The sequence below is a fragment of the Schistocerca americana genome, chromosome 6, assembly GCF_021461395.2.
Source record: "Schistocerca americana isolate TAMUIC-IGC-003095 chromosome 6, iqSchAmer2.1, whole genome shotgun sequence".
Classification (NCBI taxonomy): Eukaryota; Metazoa; Arthropoda; class Insecta; order Orthoptera; family Acrididae; genus Schistocerca; species Schistocerca americana.
In genome coordinates this window covers 438,800,219-438,821,322 of record NC_060124.1, presented here as the reverse complement: position 1 = coordinate 438,821,322, position 21,104 = coordinate 438,800,219, and positions in this window count along the sequence as shown.

Below are 21,104 nucleotides of genomic sequence, written 5' to 3'. Positions count from 1 at the left end.
TATTGAGATAATGTTTGTGCAGGCATCATCAGTATAACCTAACGTTGTTATTAAGACAGTTATTGTCATACAAGATTCATCCGTTACATTATTCAACAGTAACGATTTGCATGGTGTATCGCTGCAGCAGATGGCAAAGCATCAGGTATGTTTTCCTGTCCTTTTTATGCGAGACTTCGGAGAAAGCCATTTAACTTACAAATAATTCCCCGAAAACGTACTTTATCCGATGTATTTTACTCCTTAATGGATAAGGAAACACATTTGAAGTTTGTCCGGTATGTTCTAGATGCAGCTGATTCGGAGAGCAAGCTTATGTTCACATGAGCCGAAGACGTACAGCGGGTGGCGTAACAATACACTGTAGTGGTTTTCATGTGTTACACAATATTACTTCGTAGGGATTCAGAAACTAATCACAGATATAAGGACTGAATCTGCCGAACATACTAGAAAAGGAGAAGGATATGGTAGATAAATTACATAGGTGCAGAAGTATGTCTTCTTTCAGTATCTACTAACTCATATACTTATATGATACCAATTAATTTAAGTACAAGAACAAAACATGGATATCACTTGTATAAAGTACCGTGAAATGTAGAAATTTACATTAGATGTTACAGCAGGTGTGCCGAAATCCACGACATAATTCGAAAATTTTGTATCTGTCCTTAGATAAGTTTAGCGTAAGATTCTCAGCGGATTGTTGAACACAGAGATAGTTTTCACTATTGGTTTCGAAAAGAGTTACCGAAGCCATCAACCGGTTCCAGACTTCACGACCATCTTCCGGTAGTTCACATTTTTTGACTTCATAATCTCAAATTTTCCGCAAAGCTTTATTTGCTGCCGTTGTCGTGTCTGCAAATGTGATAATGGTGACAACACGTTGCAAGAGCTTCTCATGTATGTAATCCACGACAACTAGTAATTTATGGGTTGTAGGACATATGGGCCACGGAATGAAAGTACACTTTTGGTTCGTAGTGGACCTGAAGGTGGGGTAACTGTTGCGCCGGCAATAGCTGTTTAAAATAAATTTCTTTGATGATACGGCGGAGACGGTGCGTTTTCTTTACTTGTATCACCAGCAGCTGTCCTGTGTACATGAGAACATGAGAATGATGGACGTCCACAAGTCAGCTGCGCATGGTTGGATGACGAGTCTAGCAAGTGCACACGTTGTTTACCTCACTTCTCAGCACTACAGGGATTGCACCAGAGTACTACAGTACTGTTACGTGTACAGTAAAATCATTTCAGTACTGTTTGTGTGGTTGGTTTAAGAGCGGAGCCTACAAGCCCAGAGAGCACAGTAAGGAGGAACTCAAAAAAATGGTTCAAATGGCTCTGAGCACTATGGGACTTAACATCTGAGGTCATCAGTCCCCTAGAACTTAGAACTACTTAAACCTAAGCAACCTGCGGACATCACACACATCCATTCCCGGGGCAGGATTCGAACTTGTGACCGTAGCGGTCGCGCGGTTCCACACTGAAGCGCCTAGAACCGCTCGGCCACACCGGCCATCAAGGAGGAACTCCTCGCTCTCATTTTACACGCGTGTGAACATCTGTCCATGACAGCCACAATATACATTACTGTTGACGGTGGACATTTTGAACATCTTCTGTGAGGAAATGCACACAATCAAACACAACATTGGACCACAAAGTTTCGTTTACGATCATCTGTACTCGTCTTTTCCCCTACTGTTTTCACTACTTTCTTTGGGAACAGTCAAGAACGAGACATATGTTCATACGACATTTTTTGTTCAGAATCACTGGTATTAGGTTGGTGAATAAGATCCCAGCGTTTCTGTTTTGCATGTTGGTATTCCTACTCCAATGGATTTATTTATCAATTTCGTTTTTTAATTGTAATTCGCTGTTGCTGTTTGTGTTTACGTATTCTCATTTTGTCATTTGGAGAAAGTAAGTCAAGCTATGGACGCTAGAAAATGGAGTGTCAAGTGGAGATATCGGAACATTTCCGACATACTCTGCTGTCTGATTTCAGATGAGGGGTGACAGTAGCATAGAAAGCCAGATATTTGCGCCGCGTTTGGGGATAGTGCCACTGGGCAGAGTACGACAAGAAATTGGTTTTATCGATTTAAGAAGGATAGTTTTGACGTAAGTGACTCTCCACGTTCAGGAAAACCTTTAGAGTTTCATGAAGATCGTTTAAACGGTTTTATCCGCAACTATCGACGTCATTGTACTCGAGAACACATGATGCACTGTGATAATTCTACTAACGTGCAATATTTCCATGCAATGGCGAAGTCGGCCATATATCTTTGTTTGTTCGTTCTCTTTTGGCTCTTGAACAACGAAGACCATTACCACCCTGTACCTTACTGGGGACGAGAAGCGGTGCCTTTAGGCTAACACAAGGAAAAGAAAGAAACAGTTTAGGGGAAACAAAGCAGCAACTCACCGTACAAAAAATATGCGCGCATCCAGAAAAGATAATGTTATGCATCTGGTGGAACAGAGAAGGTGTGGTGTACTATGAATTTCTTTCCCAAAGGGTTACGATTACTGCTGACACTTATTCTCAACAACTGACACGTAATGCAAGAACAACAGCGAGGAAGACTGCGTGAAATGGTGCTATTCCACTGTAACGCTCGCCCGCATTCTCCTAGACTGACAGAAATATTGTACTGCAGCAGTTTTTATGATTTCATTCTGTAACCTCCTTATTCACCTGATTTTCCGACCTCAGATTTTAAGTTCTTCCGCTCTCTGCCGAATAACCTTCAGGGAAACTCCTTTCCGGTTTAATAACGGGCTCCGAACATGGCTCGTGGAGAACTTCGCTTCAAAACCACGTGATTTCTACCGTCAAGGAAATGAAAAGTTGGCAGATGTTGTGAATAGTGAAGGAGAATATAGTATTAATGACTAATGTCCCTGTGGTGTGTGTACCTGGTGTTTTTATTAATTTTACGGAAAACCGCTACAAAATTATGCACCAACATATTCCTACCACCCCTGAAAACATGTACCATTTCTCATGACTCACTCCGTACAAATACACCTACAACGTAATGGCACGTATGAGGGCTTACAAATGCTATGTTTTATATAGTACAAGCGTAGAACGGACATAATTCTTGAGTAGCCATATTAAACGCTACACTAGAAGGCGCAACATATTGTGTACTACAACTGGTGCCCAAGACGACCTTCCTGGATGGAAATTGGGTAGTAACTGTTGGTCCTCGTGAATGAGGTTCATGATACTAGGAAAGCGCATCCCGAGTGAGGCGTAACTGCACTAGGGGGATGCGTGTTTTGGAGACAGGCACCATAAACAACTGGACGTATCATAAACCCGACAGTGAGCCATGAAATGTAGCACTGCTGCACGAGATTAACGGACACTAAATCCGCATGGCCTCATAACAGGGATGAACTGTAGAATTTCATTTCGACGGTAGTCACAAAGTCGACGCCCTTATTCATGTGCGCTATTACAAGCGCCAAGTGAGAACTATGCTCTGGAATACATCGAGTTAATCCATCGTGCAGGATTTACTGTACCTAACGGCACATAACGTACTTTTTAACCACGATGAGTATCTGGAATTCCGACTGCCGACAAACAACCCCACATCACTACGGACAGTAGGGACGGGCGAAAATTTGCGACATAGTAAAAAGATAATGGCGCTTGAGCGTATGGTAGCTGGAGAGCCTGCCCTGGTCGCCATTTCCGTGAGGACAGAGTTTAATCACGGTCGAAGAAAATAACGGAGGGTAAAGAAACGAGAAGAGGGAAAACGAAACAGGAGAGGGAAGAACAATTATGTAAAGCAAAAAGAAAATGAAGAGTGAGACGAAAATCAAGGAGGTATATACACTACTGGCCATTAAAATTGCTACACCACGAAGATGACGTGCTACAGAGGCGAAATTTAACCGACAGGTAGAAGATGCTGTGATATGTAACAAATTGGCTTTTCAGAGCATTCACACAAAGTTGGCGCCGGTGGCGACACCTACAACGTGCTGACATGAGGAAAGTTTCCAACCGATTTTTCATACACAAACAGCAGTTGACCGGCGTTGCCTGGTGAAACGTTGTTGTGATGCCTCGTGTAAGGAGGAGAAATGAGTACCATCACGTTTCCGACTTTGATAAAGTTCGGATTGTAGCCTATCGCGATAGCGGTTTATCGTATCGCGACATTGCTGTTCGCATTGGTCGAGATCCAATGACTGTTAGCAGAATATGGAATCGGTGGGTTCAGGAGGGTAATACGGAACGCCGTGCTGGATCCCAACGGCCTCGTATCACTAGCAGTCGAGATGACAGGCATCTTACGCTCATGGCTGTAACGGATCGTGCAGCGACGTCTCGATGCCTGAGTCAACAGATGGGGACGTTTGCAACACAACAACCATCTGCACCAACAGTTCGACGACGCTTGCAGCAGCATGGACTGTCAGCTCGGAGACCATGGCTGTGGTTACCCTTGACGCTGTATCAGAGAGGAGAGCCTGCGATGGTGTACTCAATGATGAACCTGGGTGCACGAATGACTAAACGTCATTTTTCCGGATGAATCCAAGTTATATTTACAGCATCATGATGGTCGCTACCGTGTTTGGCGACATCGCGGTGAACGCATATTGGAAGCGTGTATGCGCCAACGCCACTCTGGTGTATCACCTGGCGTGATGGTATGGGAGGCAATTGGTTACACGTCTCGGTCACCTCTTGTTCGCATTGACGGCACTTTGCACAGTGGACGTTACATTTCAGATGTGTTACGACACGTGGTTCTACCCTTCATTCGATCCCTGCGAAACCCTACTTTTCAGTAGGATAATGCACGACCGCATGTTTCAGGTCCTGTACGGGCCTTTCTGGATACAGAAAATGTTAGAGTGCTGCCCTGGCCAGCACATTCTCCAGATCACTCACCAACTGAAAACATCTGGTCAATGGTGGCCGAGCAACTGGCTCGTCACAATACGAAGGTCACTACTCTTGGTGACCTGTGGTATCGTATTGAAGCTGCATGGGCGGCTGTACCTGTACACACCATCCAAACTCTGATTCAATGCCCAGGCGTATCAAGGCCGTTAATACGGCCAGAGGTCGTTGTTGTGGGTCCAAATTTCTCAGGATCCAGGCACCCAAATTGCGTGAAAATATAATCATATGTCAGTTGTAGTATAATGTAGTTGTCCAATGAATACCCGTTTATCATCTGTATTTCTTCTTGGTGTAGCAATTATAATGGCCAGTAGTGTAGAACGATGAAGGACAATAAGACGGGCTCAAATCTTGGGACCAAAATACAAAAAGTCCAGTTTAATTTCAGTTTCTCATCACAAATTGTTAACTTCCTGATTCTTCTCTGCCTCTGATTCTTCTCGGCGGGAATCGCATTCAGGAGGAAGTTGGTTCAAACTAGCATCCGGCCAACCAGATTTAGGTTTTCCGTGATTCTCCTAAATCGCTTCAAGCAAACACCTGGATAGTTACTTTCAAAGGTCACAGCCGATTTCCTTCCCCATCCTTGACGCAATCCGAGCTTGTGCTCCGTCTCTAATGACCTCGATGCCGACGGGACAGTAAACCCAATATTCCTTCCTTAGTTCTTCTCGACGGTGTACCGATATCGTGCAAAAAAAGGGAAGAACTATGGTGGCAATTCGACAGGTCTCTTTTACCTAGTACTCTGGCTATACTTGTCCATGAAATAAAAAATTTGCTATCTCCTTTCCTGTGATAACCCATCCTTCTCGGTAACAAGACACTGGGTGGTAATAATTAAAGTTTAGCTTGTCACAGAGGCCCTTTGTGGGCCGTAATTAACTTATGGCAGCAATACATGGTAGCTATGCTAATGCGTTAATGCGGAACCGATTTACGCTGGAAAAAGTTACTTCCAATTTAAGCCACCAGATGCAAATCTGTCAGCATGCCGTAATGTTCATTTCATTACTAACGGCCACTTATACAGTCTGTTCCATATGATCACCGGAGACGTTGACGAGGTGCTGCTTCCGTAAAACGACATGATCATCTGTTGGAACCTGAGAAATGTATTCCTATATACTGGCCATCAGATCAGGTGGAGACCGGAACTGTCAGCAGCAAGCACATTATTTTCGATATAGCAAGAGCCAAAAGCCACACGTATCGAGATCAGGTAATCATGCACGCCATGCGGCCTGGAGGTAACATGTTCAAAATGTTCAAATGTGTGTGAAATCTTATGGGACTTAACTGCTAAGGTCATCAGTCCCTAAACTTACACACTACTTAATCTAAATTATCTTAAGGACAAACACACACACCCATGCCCGAGGGAGGACTCGAACCTCCGCTGGGATCAGCCGCACATGTTTGTGGAAGACTGCGTTAAGCAGAGCTTTCCCTGGGCATGCGACATGAATTGCTGTACCATCTTGCATGAAAACAGCTGCGCGCTTTCGAAGCAGGAATGACATGTTGAGACGTCACTGTACACATGACAGGCCCCCTGTGTGTACACCCTTCATAGAAGAACTGACTGAGAATAACAGTGCTTGTGAATCCACAACACAGAGTCACTTAAGGCCAGTGCAATGGATCTTCGTACACAATACACGATGTAACACTACACCAAATTCGAAAAGTCTGTGTATTCACTGCACTCTGCAGTATAAAATGTGCTTCGTCACTCCATACAATTTCGCCCGGTCGCATGTCATCGACTTCGATCCGTGAAAGAAGCCGAAGAGCAAATTCAGAACATTGTTGCGGACCGTGAGGTTGCAGTTGCTCCATCGTCTGTATACTGTATGGTCAGTACAGCAACAGCAACTTCATCAGTAACTTCCACTGGGCTCGACGCCTTCCTCTTCCAGGTGCCACATCAGGCTCACCAATGTTCTTTTTCTTCTTTTAATTTCTTTATTGTCTTCACTAAATCATTTCATTTCATCGGGCCTCTCTTCAGGCCTTTCAGTTGGCGATACTCTTTAAACGGAGCACTGCAATTTCTTCCATCTTGTTAAACAGTTCCATTAACAGAGCACTGTTTCTCATCTCGATATCCATATTGTTCACTCAAGTTAGAATCGTCAATCTACTATAATTTTTCGTGTAATCTCCGTTCACATCCATACACTTTCTGCAACACTGCGCCAGTTCCTGTAATTGCTCTGCATAGTAGCCTGCCGCCTGGGAATTGAACTAACTGGTAATGGCAGTATTGTGATCATCGTCGTTTTGAAATCGTTGCCCATCTAGCCACTTTTTCAAATGCAAGATGAGGAGACAGTCGCTTGGTGCAAGATCGGGATCACACCAACGGTGCTGAGAGAGTTCCCAACGAAAATCTTGAAATTTCTCCTTGGTTTTGACAGTGGTGTGAAGGTGTGCCTCATCGTGATGTATTACGCCAGATGGCAGTTTCCCGCGGCGTTGATTTTGGATCACTCTCAGTTTGCTTAGCGTTTCACGATATCCGTCAGCTGAAATTGTTGACTCACGGTCCATGGAATCAATCAAAAGGACACCCCTTTCGTGTCAGGAAACTGTCGCCATCACATTTCCACTCAAGAACGGAGATTGCTCTTTGAGTCCTCAGTCTTCTGACTGGTTTGATGCGGTCCGCCAAGAATTGCTCTCCTGTGCCAACCTCTTCACCTCAGAGTGGCACTTGCAGCCTACGTCCTCAGTTACTTGCTGGATGTATTCCTATCTCCGTCTTCCTCTGCAAATTTTTACGATCTACAGTTCTCTGTAGTACCACGGAAGTTATTCTGTGATGTATTAGACGGTGTCTTACCATCCTATCACTTCTTCTTGTCAGTGTTTTCCATATGTTCCTTTCCTCGCCGATTCTCGAGAGAAACTCATCATTCCTTACCTAACCAGTCCACCTAATTTTCACCATTCTTCTGTAGCACCACATCTTTAAATGCTTCAATTCTTATCTTTTCCGATTTTTCCACAGTCCATGCTTCGCTAACATACAATCCTGTGCTCCAAACGTACATTCTCACAAATTTCTTCCTCAAATTAATATCTATGTCTGATAATAGTAGTCTTTTGGCTAGGAACGCCCTTTCCGTCAGTCCCAGTCTGCTTTTCATCTCCTCCTTGCTCCGTTTGTCGTAGGTTATACTGTTGCCTAAGTAGGATAATTCCTTAACGTCATCTAAGTCGTGATCACCAATCCTGATGTTAAGTTTCGCTGATCTCATCTCTGCTACATTTCATTACATTCGTCTTTCTTCGATTTATTTTCAGTCCATATTTTGTACTTATTAGACTGTTCATTCCGTTCAGCAAATCCTTCACTTTCACTGGGATACCCATGTCATCAGTGAATCTTTCCATTGTTACCCTTTCAGTTTGAATTCCACTGTTGAACAATTACTTTCATTCCGTTATCTCATCTTCGATGTATAGATTGCGCAGTAGAGCGAGAGATTACATGCTTGTCTTACAGCCTTTTCAATCCGAGCACGTCGTCCATTGCATAACACTCTTGGTTCTTGCACATATTTTCATACCACCACTCTATCTCTCTCAGAATTTCAAGCATCTTGCAACATTTAATATTGACGAACGATTTTTCCAGGTCGACAGATCCTATGAACGTGTATCTATTTTGTTCCAGTGTAACGACAAGCTCCAGCATGAAGATCAAGAACGCAAGACCAGAGAGAGCTGAGAGACGACGTCAGCCAATAGTACGCTGATTAGGAGGACATCACGCCTGGAGCGGCATTTACACGAAGAGAATGAAGCGATGCGACGCCTCGCCGCGGCCGCACTACAAGAGCCGCACTGGTAGAACCGCACTAGAAGAGCCGTGACTTGTGAACAGTATCATTAACTTGCATGGAAATTGTATACAATGAAGGACATTGATTATTTGTATGCCCCCAATTGCTTGCGACCAATCTTTGTAAAGACACCAAGTTAAGTATTGTCAATCTACTATATTGTAATAATAACAATTACTGTGATTTGCTTGAAATGTTGTTTAGCTACCCGAGAAAGCAGCGTCCTAGGCACCCTGTATTACACGAGCGGGCAGGATACCACATATTTTTCTTTCTTAAGGCCAGACTAATTATCATCTGACACATCGTCAGTTTTCTTATCCCTTCCAGTGTACATTATTCTTGTTAGCAATTTGCATGCACGAGCTGTTATGCTGACTACAATAACTCTCCCAACTGTCGGCTCTTCGGTATTCGGAATTGTGTGGATGATTCGTTTCCAAAATCTCATATGGTTTCTCGCCAGGCTGAGTCATTTTACACAAAAACACGAATATCACTTTGTTGCCATTTCTCTCAGTGATATTTGAAATTCTGATGGAATTCTATCTGTCTCGACAGCCTTATTCGACCTTACCCTTCCAAAGCTCATTTAAATTCTGATTCTAACAATGGATCCAGTATCTCTTCTACATCGACTCCTGTTTCTTCTTCTAACACGTCATCAGAGAAGTCTTCGCCCTTATAGAGACTTCTTACTAATATCCGGTCTCTCCTTCCATTTAAAAGTGGAAATGCCATTTCACACTGAGTGTTACAACCCTTGCTTTTAATTTCACGGAAGTTTGTTTTGACATTTCTGTATGCTGAGTCAGTCCTTCGGACAATCCTCATCGACTTCTTGACATTTTTCTTGAAACTATTTCACCTTACTTTCTCTGCACTTCCTATTTATTTCTTCCTAAGTGACTTGTATTTCCGTATTCCTGAATTTCACGGAAGATTTCTCTACTTCCTTCTTTCGTCGATCAGCTGAGCTGTTACACATGATTTCTTCGCAGTTCCCTTATTCGTACATAGTTTTTTCTTTCCATCTTCTACGACAGCCCTTTTAGAGATATAAATTCCTCTTCAGCCGAACTGCCTACTGATCTGTTCCTTATCACAGTTTCTCCAGCCTCAGATAATTTCAAGAGTACCTCTTCCGTCTTTGAGCATTGATTCTTCCTGAGTACTATTGAACGTCAGCCCTCTTTCAATCACTACTAAATTGTGATCTGAGTCTGTATCTGCTGCAGAGTATACCTTATAATCCAATACCTGATTTTGGAATCTCCGCGTGAGCGTGATATAATCTAACTGAAACCTTGCGATTTCTCCCGGCCAAGAATACGTCATCCTCTTGTGATTCTTAACAGAGTATTCGTTATTACTAGCTGAAATCCTAGTACCAAGCCCATATTCTCCCGTAATTCTTCCTTCGACTCCTTCCCCTGCAACCGCATTCGAATTCTCTCTTTATGTGCTGAATTACCCTGTCAGTATACTCACATACTTCCTCTATCCCATCGTCTTCGGCTTGCGACGTCGGCATTTATATCTGAACTATTGTTTTCGGTGTTGGTTTGCTGTCGTTTCTTATGAGAAGAACATTATCACTGAATTATTCTCAGTAACACTCTGTCCTTCCTTCGTACGAATTCTGCTTCCGTTGTACGATTTTCTGCTGCTGTTAGTCTTACCCTACACTCATCTGACCAGAAACTCATATCTTCTTCCATTTCATATTACTGATCCCTATTGTATCAAGACTCAGTCTTAGCTTCTAAGTTTTTATAGTTTCGCTAAAACGTTCGAACTTCTGACATTCTGCATCCCGACTCGGAGAACGTTAATCGTTTCTTGGTTATTTAATCTTTTCCTCATAGTCATCTCTCCCTTGGCAGTTCTTTCCCGGAGGTCTCAATGGGGGATTAGTTCGGAATATTTTGTCAATGGAAATATCATCACCACACTTTTTCAATTACAGGCCACATGTCCTGTTCATATGCGTTATGTGTCTTCAATGCAGTGGTTTCTGCTGCCTTCTGCATTCTGGTGCCGTTTATCATAGCTGATTCATCCGCCTTTTAGGGTCAGTTTCTCACCCCTAGAGCAAGAGAGTGCCGTGAAGCGCTGTCAGCTCCTCTACCCTATGTGTCGAGTCCGTTGGCAAACTGAGCATGTCTTCTTATGCTGAAAGTCTTGGACCTCTATTGATGATCAATTTTATTTAAAATTAAAGCGTTGGCTGTTTTAAAACCCCGTAACGAGGACGTTTTGATTACTAATGAAAGACGCTACTCCTAGGCTGTGGGAGTGTTCAGTGAAAATGTTGCATATTGAGGGTGTAGCAAGAGTTTTCACTCATTAGCCAGATCTCTAACCTTTAGTCGCCGTTGTTTTCGAAGTTTGCGGTTCACTTGATCTACGATGTTGTCTATCGGAATACTGCACCAGTCACTCCGCTGTCCATCGTAAACATTTGTACGGCAGTTTTGAAATTCTCGGCACAATTTTCTGACATGTTTGCCACTCATTATTTCAGATCCATACACTAGGTGTTACTCAGGATGGATATCAGCAGCTGTAGATCCTTATTCTAGCAAAAATCTAATCACACCCGCATTTCACAACTGGAGGGATCTCGGACTGCCAATGCATTGGGATCTGCTCTCACAGGCTAGGAAACGACTACTGAATCAGTCTAACACCGCAGTAGTTTCATAAAGGATCAGTAGACAGCGCTGCATACGTGAAACTTCGTTCAGGCCTACCACCTGTTAAATACAGTTCACCGGACCTTACTTTTGGAATACGCCTCGTATGCAGTAGATGGCCTGTTGGCCCTAAACTTGTCACGTTAGATAAGTCTAATTATTTAAAATTATGATTTTCATGTAACAACTTGCTAAATCTGACTGAAAAGTGTAAAACTATTTTCTTAGCCCTAAAGAGATTCTCAGGCCTATACAGACAGACATAAAAATCTGTGCTATGAGAGCACTTGCAAGATTTATAACGAAATACGTGGGGTGCATGCAGTATATATTTGGTGCATGAACAGCTCACCTCCTAACGGTTACCTATTTCAAGCGCCGCATGTTTCTCGTTACAAATTTTACAAGTATTCAGATCAGATTCCAGGATTCCAACTAAGGTGTTACTGCCTCCCATCAATACAGGCGGCCGTTAAGGTGCCGTAAAATTTAAGGCAGCAAAGTAGGCCGGGAACTTTCTGACAAGGTTGCAGGCGACGTCCTTAGGTCTTCCCGCAGCCCGCCGCTATCAACCCTCAAGCTAGCTAGGAAGGCCTGCCCCCGACCGATTTAACTTTTCGCGGCTTCTGGAGACCCGACCCGGACAACCGGAGTCACCCAAAAGCCACAACTTGCTAACCACGTGCCCTCTAGCCAGGTGAAGCTCCAGGTCACGCTAAACACTCACTCACACACACACACACACACACACACACACACACACACACCTCGACCAAAGATCTTAGCTCGCGACACACAATCGAATCGATACCGGTAACCAAAGTAGTTGGAGGCGCCATTAGAATACCATTCCGCCGAGATTAGAGCCACCACAGTTCAAGCTCCTCCCCTTAAACCAATTACTCGTCCCCCCCTCCCCTTTGAGGAAAAGTGTGAGATTAACTAAACGGCTTAACTTGACTAAGGTGGACCCTGAGGATCTTGCCGGTGGCAAAATCATTGACCAGCAGATTAACCTATCCCATAACAGTAACAATGGAACAAAGACCAATGAAGCTGGGGTGAACTTGCCAAGTCCAACGCCACCTTGGGATTGTCTGGAGTAGTTTCTAACAAAGATAGTATCCCCTACCTTGCCCTGAAAGTGACCTCTACAATGGTCATAGGGCCTTGCCTGTCACCGATGGGCCGATTAAATATTGTTCTTGGCCTCTTACCAATTTTCCTTAAGGCTGTCAGGAATGACATACGCGGACAGAAGATCATTAGTGTTCCACAATTTAGGTAGTGGAGAATTGAGGGGATACGACAACGCCAGGGCGGCAGGAGGAGCTTTCGATGCTTCGTGGTGAGCGGAACTAAACGCAAGGTTGAGCCAACGGAGGGTAGTATCCCACTTACTCTGGAACTCATTGTGGTATATAATCGAAGCCAACTTCACTCTTTCGGTGAAGTACCCTTAAGGATAATATGGTGTGGTAGTGATGTGCTTAACGGCAATGCGAAAACAGAAATTTTTAAATTACTTAGAAACAAACGCCGGAGCGTTATCGCTCACCAGATACCTAGGAGAGCCAAACCAGCAGAAGATGTTGGTCAGGGTCCAGCAGTAGTTCCTCGGCTAGGAACGAGCCAAACAAATCGCGAAATCTAGTCAACGACCACCTGGATATTACGGTTTCCTAGCTGAGTACAGGGAAGGTGTCCCACAAAATCAATAAAAATTTTATCCCTAGGGTACTGTTCGCGCTGAGATTGTAATTCCGCCCTCAGGGGTTGTTTTGGGGCTTGCCCCTTCTACAAGAGTCGCGTTCACCAACCAAAAGCTGGATATAGTGACGGCCAGGTGAGGTGAGCTCGTATCTTTGCCAGTGTTTGTACAGGCCTAAATGCCCAACCACCAACGAACTGTGGAATTCATGAAGATGGAGGGGACTAACTGAAGATCTAAGCAAATCCTGAAGTGCCCAGGTTTGCCCACTTGCTCACTCAATATATACCATTCCTCAAAGAAGACCACGGCACCTCTTTTCCAGATAGCAATTGCCTCCAAATCGGTCCTAACAACAGATGTCCTGCTTAATTTTATAATCAGCATATAAGTGGGGCACTTCTTTCAGAACAGTATAAGCAAGATGGAAGGCTACCTAGTTCACAGAGCTTTTAATGTAGCGCATTGAAAATGAAACGGCGAAATGCGGACCACCTCCCTCGCGAATCTACAGGTTTTCCTGGAACTGCCAAGACACAACTTGTTGCCTGATTATCGGCCTCTAAATCTTAACTCCCTATGTTCCATATAGAAATGGTACTTTTCTAGGGCGAAGAGAACAGCCAGGGCCCCACATATACACAGAATAATTCAACACGAGGCTGGACAGCCTTGTTGGCGCAAAAGATAAAGTGCGTCCTTAACCCTGATTCTCCTAGACGAGCACTCCCTGTGTTGGACGTGCCAATCTGAACAACAAATCTCTTGAAAGTTGGGCCCAGCCAACAGCGGGATGTTCGTGATGGCAGTCTTAACAGCTTCAAAGTCACTCTCTTGTCTTTCACCCCACACAAAATTATCAACTTTCCTGCACAGATTATTAAGAGGGGCAGCAACATGAGCAAAATTGGGAAAGAACCTGCGGAAATAGTTGGTCTTTCCAGTAAACCTAGCTACCTCTTTCGTAGTCCTAGATCGGGGGAACCTTTTCAGCTCCTTCATTCGCTCTTTCTAAATATTAGTCTGGAAACCAGATTATTGAAGAAAGAAACCCGACACCTGGCAAGAGTAATTTTAGAAGTCTTAAGGGTTAACCCACAGTCGTGAAGCTTCGACAAAGCCTGTCTGAGATGGAAAAGCTGGTCCTCAAATGAACCACTGTAAATGACCACATCATTCAGGTAGTTAAATACGCAGACGAACTTCAGATCCCCCATGATGTGGTCAACAAATAAGAGAGAACAGCGGCTCCGGTGGACAACCAAATCATTACCATGTTGAACTCACAGAGTTCCCTCTTACAGAAGAGGGATTTGAAAAAAAGGCTTGAATCAGGTCAAGCATAATGAACCTCTTAGCCCCAGAGAACCAGGTAAAACGGTTGTGAAGATTGGGCAAGGACTCTAAAACAACCTTTTTATTTTTGCAGCCTAAATCCAGAGCCGGCCTACAGCACTGACGTTGAGCCTTGGGGACAAAAAAAATGGGCTGATCACCTCATCGTGCTATATGTTAAGTAATTCAAGCCTCAAAATTTTCATTTAATGAGGCGAAAGTTGATCAGGAGACAACCGATCCGAAACATCATCAATCAGACGTGTAACATATTCGATCACAGTAGTCATTCCCTACTTATTAGGAAACTCTCCCAACAAATCCAACAAATGCTTAACCTCCTCCAATTGAAGATGAACCATGTCAATTTCCCCGGTAATCGCACTTAGATTGCAGCAAGAACAGATGGCTATCTTCTAGCCTGACAAGAATTCACTGAAGAATGCACTACTAGCAAAATCAAGGAACAATCTGGTTCTTTGAATGAAATCACAGCCTAGAAGCAAATTATCTGCTAGGTCCTTTACAACCAGGAGAGTAAGAGGCAAGGAAAAATTGCAAATGGAGAAATTACCACGTACCTCCCCAACCGGAGGCAACTCTTCCCCACTGGCCATATGACAACTCTGAGGGAAGGGGCGCACGGGAGGTAATTTACATAAATGCCGGAATTCCAAATACCGCTTACAGAGAAGCAACGAGACAGAACTGCCGGAGTCCAATAATTTTAGACGCGGACAAAAACATAAGGGAGAGACGACCTTGTCGCAGCACGGACACGTGCACACGAAGATGTTGACCTCCTTCGACTTGTACAAACCCTCCCTGCCCACGACGTCAGCTGTTAGCCCTCAGAACCGGACACTCGCGCACAAGACGGTAGTGGGTGACACAACGAAAACAACGACTGCGCGCGCGTGAAACGAATTAGAGAGAGGGTTTGTGACCCCTGGATACTTAAAGCACTGGTGCTTAGGCCACATCTACTCTACGCTTCTCATCAGCACAAGTGAAGGCCCGAATAGAAACTACTAGTGCTTGCAGTTCATCGAAGTTGTTGAGACGGCGATCAAACATAAAACGTGATCGATCCTCAGGACTTGTGTCCTGTACGATGTTAGAAACACTATCAGAGTCGGTAACGGACATACCAAGAGCTAGCACGGCGGTGCCCACTCGCTCCACATATTGGTTCAACGTCTCCAAGGATGCCTGTGCCTGCCAATAATACTTCAGATCAAGCTCATTGCGCATAGGCACCGACAGCTTTCTTTCTATAATAAGAGCCCTTAACTTCCCTATACACCCTTGACGTCCCAGGGTTACCAAGATCAAAGTACCCAATATACCTGTAGCTAAAGGATAAAGCAAGGATAAAAACCCGTGGTGCAGTATGCATAAGATGTCAGCGTGGAATTCAAATTGCACAGGCAGCCACAAGATTTGCTCCACTTGATTTATAGTATCAAGAGACAATTCTGAAATAATGGACAGGAAGCACGTAATCGGATTGGATAACTTGGCATCCGTGGTCTAGGTCTAGCGTCTTTGATTAGTAATCAAAGAGGAGGAGCGGACAGAGGATCACGACACTCTTGTCCTAGGGGTGGGAAATTGCCACTAAAGCCGGAAGAATCACTGATAATCAACGGCGTAACGATGCAGAAGGCAATGGGAACTACTGCGTTAAAGATACATAATGTGTATCCACAGGCCAAGTGGCCTGTAATCGAAAAATTGTCCTGATGATCTCTCCACTGGCAAAAGATTCCGGAATAGGCCCATTCGGTACACTGGGTGGGGCTACCAAGGTGGAGATGACCATGAGCAAAACGCTGAACAATCAACGAAAGGATAACGAGTCGCGCGTGGAGGGACGTGGTGTGGAAGCTAGAAAATCTGTAAAGGGAAATGAAAAAATTCATTCAAGATATAGGGGGTCAATGAAGTGAAGTGGAAAGAAGGCAAGGATTCTGCTCAGATGAGTAAAGGCTCATATCAATAGCAGCAGAAATTGGTATAACGGGAGTAGGATTCGTTATGAATCGGAAGGTAGGGCAGAGATTGTGTTACTGTGAAAATTTCACTAATTGGGTTCTTGTTACCAGAACCGACAGCAAGCAATCACCGACAATGATAGTTCAGGTATGCATGCCGACGTCGCAAGTTGAAGACGAAGATATTGCTCAGGAAGAATCAACAAACAAAGAAATTGGTTCAAAATGACTCCAAACACTATGGGACTTAATATCTGAGGTCATCAGTCCCCTAGACTTAGAACTACTTAAACCTAACTAACCTAAGGACATAACACACATCCTTGCCCGAGGATGATTCGAACCTGTGACCGTAACAGCCACGTGGATCCGCACTGAAACACCTAGAACCGCTCGACCACAGCGGCCGGCGAAGAAATTGGAAACATAAGTATTAAGGGATGACGAGATCCGTTTGAAGTTCTCTATGGACACAGCAACAAGGAATAGCTCAGTAGGCACTACAGTTGAAGAGGAAAGGACACCTCTAAAAAGGGAAATCACAGAAGTTGGAATGAAAAACATAGATATAAAGAAGGTAACAGCGAAGAAAGCAAGGGTAACTGAAGAAATACTTAGTTTATCGATGAAAGAAGGTTCAAATGGCTCTGAGCACTATCGGACTTAACAGCTGAGGTCATCAGTCCCCTAGAACTAAGAACTACTTAATCCTAAATAACCTAAGGACATCACACACATCCATGCCCGAGGCAGGATTCGAACTTGTGATCGCAGCGGTCGCGTGGTTCCAGACTGTAGCGCCTGGAACCGCTCGGCCACTCCAGCCGGCATGAAACAAGGAAGTGTTAAAAGGTTCAAGGGGATTAAGGAATACAGAAATGTGCGTCACCGAGGAATAAAATAAATAGGAAGTGCAGGAAAGCCAAAGCGAAATGGCTGCATGAAAAATGTAAAGAAGTCGAGAAAGATATGACTTTCGGAACGACTGACTCAGCATACAGAAAATTGGGAACAGCCTTCAATCTAATTAGAAGCAAGGGGGTAACATTAAGAGTGCAGCGGATATTCAACTGTTACTTGCAAAGAAAGACCGGATATATGGAAAGAGTATACAGAAGGCATCTATGAGGAAATTTGGAAAATTGTGGGAAGATACTATGGGTCCAAACTGCTGAGGTCATCGGTCCCTATGTCTACATCGTAATTAATCTAAATTAAACTAACTTACTCTATGAACAACACACACCCATGCCCAAGGGAGGATTCGAACCTCCGACGGAGACAGCCGCACGGACCTTGACAAGGCGCCTGAGACGGCGCTGCTACCGCGCACGGTCCTCTATGTGGAAAAGATTAGTCAGATGTGATAAAAGAAGGAAAGGGAGTAGATAAACAAGTGATAGGGGATTCAGTATTTGAATCAGAGTTTAAGTTTTGGAGGGGTTTAGTCGAGTAAGGCAGAAGGGACAGATAACATTCCATCAGAAGTTCTAAAATCGTTAGTGGTAGTGGCAAAAATACAACTATTCACGTTGGTGTGTAGAATGTAGAGTCTGGTGACATACAATCGGGCTTTCGTAAAAACACCATCCACTCAGTTCCGAAGACTTCAAGGGCTGACACGTGTGAGAAATATCGCAGAATCGGCCTAACAGCGTATGCGTCCAAGTTGCTGAAAAGAATAACATACAGAAGAATAAAAAATTGATGTTAGCTGAGAATCAAATTGGCTTTACGAAAGGTGAAGGCACTAGAGAGGCAATTCTGACTTTGAAGTTGATAATGGAAACAGCACTAAAGAAAAATCAATTCATAGGATTTGTCGACCTGGAAGAAACGTTCGGCATTGTCAAATGGTGCAAGGTGTTCGATGTACTGACAAAAATAGAGGTAAACTATAAGGAAAGACGGGTAACATATAGTATGTACAAGAGACAAAAGGGAGTAATAAGAATGCTCAACCAAGGTCGAAGAGCTCGGGTTAAAAGCAGTGTAAGACGGGGATGTAGTCTTGCGCCACTTCTGTTAAATCTGCACATCTAAGAAGCAAGGGTGGAAATGAAAGACAGGTTCAGGACTGGGATTAAAATTTAAGGTGAAAGGGTATCAGTGACTCGATTCGGTGATGACACTGACATCTTCAGTGAAAGTGAAGAAGAATTACATGATTTGCTGACTTGGATTAACAGTCGAATGAGTACAGATTACGAACTGAGACCAAATCGAAAAAAGACGAAAGTAATGGGAAGTAGCAGCAATGAGAACAGTGAGAATCGTAACATCAGGATTGATGGACACGAAGTAAATGAGGTTAAGGAATTCTGCCACCTGGGCAGCAAGGTACCCAAAGACGAATGGAGGAGGACATCAAACGCACACCAGCAATGGCAAAAAGGGTATCAGTCCAAGAGATGTCTACTAGCATCAAACATGGGCCTTAATTTCAGGAAGAAATTTCTGAGAACGTACATTAGGAGCACAGCATTGTATGGAAGTGAAACATGGAGTGAGGGGAAAACCAGAACAGAAGAGAATCGAAGCATTTCAGGTGTGGTGCTACAGACGAATGTTGCGAATTAGGTGTACCGATAATGTAAGGAATGAGGAGGTTCTGCGCAGAATTGGAGAGGAAAGAAAAATGTGGAAAACACTGATAAGAAGAAGGGACAGGACGATAGTAAATCTGGTGGAATGATTTTCATGGTGCTAGAAGGAACTGTAGAGGGTAAAAACTGTAGAGGAGGACAGAGGTTGCAATACATCCAGCAAATAATTGAAGACATAGGTTCCAAGTGTTGGCACAGGAGTGGAATTCGTGGGGCCCATCATACAAGTCAAAAGACTGATGACTAGGAAAAAAGAAGAAAAAGAAAAAAAACAACTTAGGAAAGTGGTCGGAGGGCAGTCTACCTAGACTTTGGGCCTCAGAGCGCTTATCGTCACTCAGATGATTACTGTCTGAAATTTCCTGCCCCGGGGCAACATCCGAGCTTTCTGAGATCAGGGATCCCGCCCTAATCTGCAAGTCCCTTGCTGTTCAGTCAACTGCTTAACTAACAGTGATACACCAAGGACTTTCAGTTTCTCGTGATTGTTAAGCTCAACACGGCTCAGATCCAACAAGCGATTCCCTACATGTGCCAGATGCACCTGAATCATACCGACCTACCTAGTCGGGAGTTGGCTATCTTCCATAAAGGAGAGATTTGGCTGTACATCATCTGACGTAGCAAAAACGTTGTGACGAGGGTCACCTACCTTCCTGATGATATTTGCTGTAATACAAAGCGGCCTGTCTCACGCCACACGTGATATGGTCGGCAAATCCAGGACGCTACCTTTGATTAAAAGTTTAGGTATTTGCAGTTCATACTGCAAGAACCTCATTTTTAGGTAGGTAATTCTGGGACACCCACTGGAGTCCAAATAAGTAAGAGCCCCTGAAATCAATGAAAAATGTATGACTGTAATACCTGTAAAAGGATAGCCGGGCAGTGTGACCGAGCAGTTCTAGGCGCTTCTGTCTGGAACCGCGCGACCGCTAAGGGCGCAGGTTCAAATCCTGCCTCGGGCATGAATGTGTGTGATGTGCTTAAGTTAGTTACGTTTAAGTAGTTCTACGTATAGGGTAATGATGACCTCCGATGTTAAGTCCCATAGTGCTCAGAGCGATTTGAACCATCTGAACCTTTAAAAGAATAAATATATTACCACAATAATCACAAGAAACAACAAATGATGTAAAAGGGTTTGCGACTCTAACACCCCTGCCAAACAGAACGTAAATACGCTCTGCTATCAGCTGATACCTTATAACTAGGGATAGCTTTAAGGAAAACACACGGAAGGTGGACCCACATTTTTCACTATTTATCGTTTCATGTATTACACCTCACTAATTAACAAGACTACCATAATTACAATTTAAAATTATTAAAAATTCAGAATTCTCGCAATCAAAACTTGAAGAGGTTCAATTCATTAAAAACAAATATCATTGGTTACAGGGCTTGAAACAGGAAAAGTATACAGTTCCCAAAAACAAGAAATGGTCACACCAACTGGGCGTGGCTGCGAACAGGTTCGATGAACTGTTTTATCAACACAATGAATTACAATGGCAACGATTAAATGTGCTAACAATTTCGAAGCCTAGGTATCCGTTAAACAATTGGATAACACTCATCCAAATACAGGAAGGGTTTTAGCTGCTGGAAGGCCACTTTACAAAGCCTTAATAAAAAATACCTTAAGAAAAAACACACAGTCCCTTAAAACATACAAATTTGGAAGGAGTATAATTTAAATATGAATGTCAAACGCTACAATCCAACCAACAGTGACCTTTAGTAAATATACATTCGGCCAAAATTCAAGGTAAGCTCGACAGGTTATAATGATAATTAAAAGGTCTTAACGCGATGAGATGTAGTAATAAGAGTGTAAGATTTAAACTAGCAGTTAAAGGGTGATAGTAAGGAGGAACCTTGGGCTCGTCAAAAACGTCTTAGACATCCTGATCGTATTAAATTCACCAAACAGAGG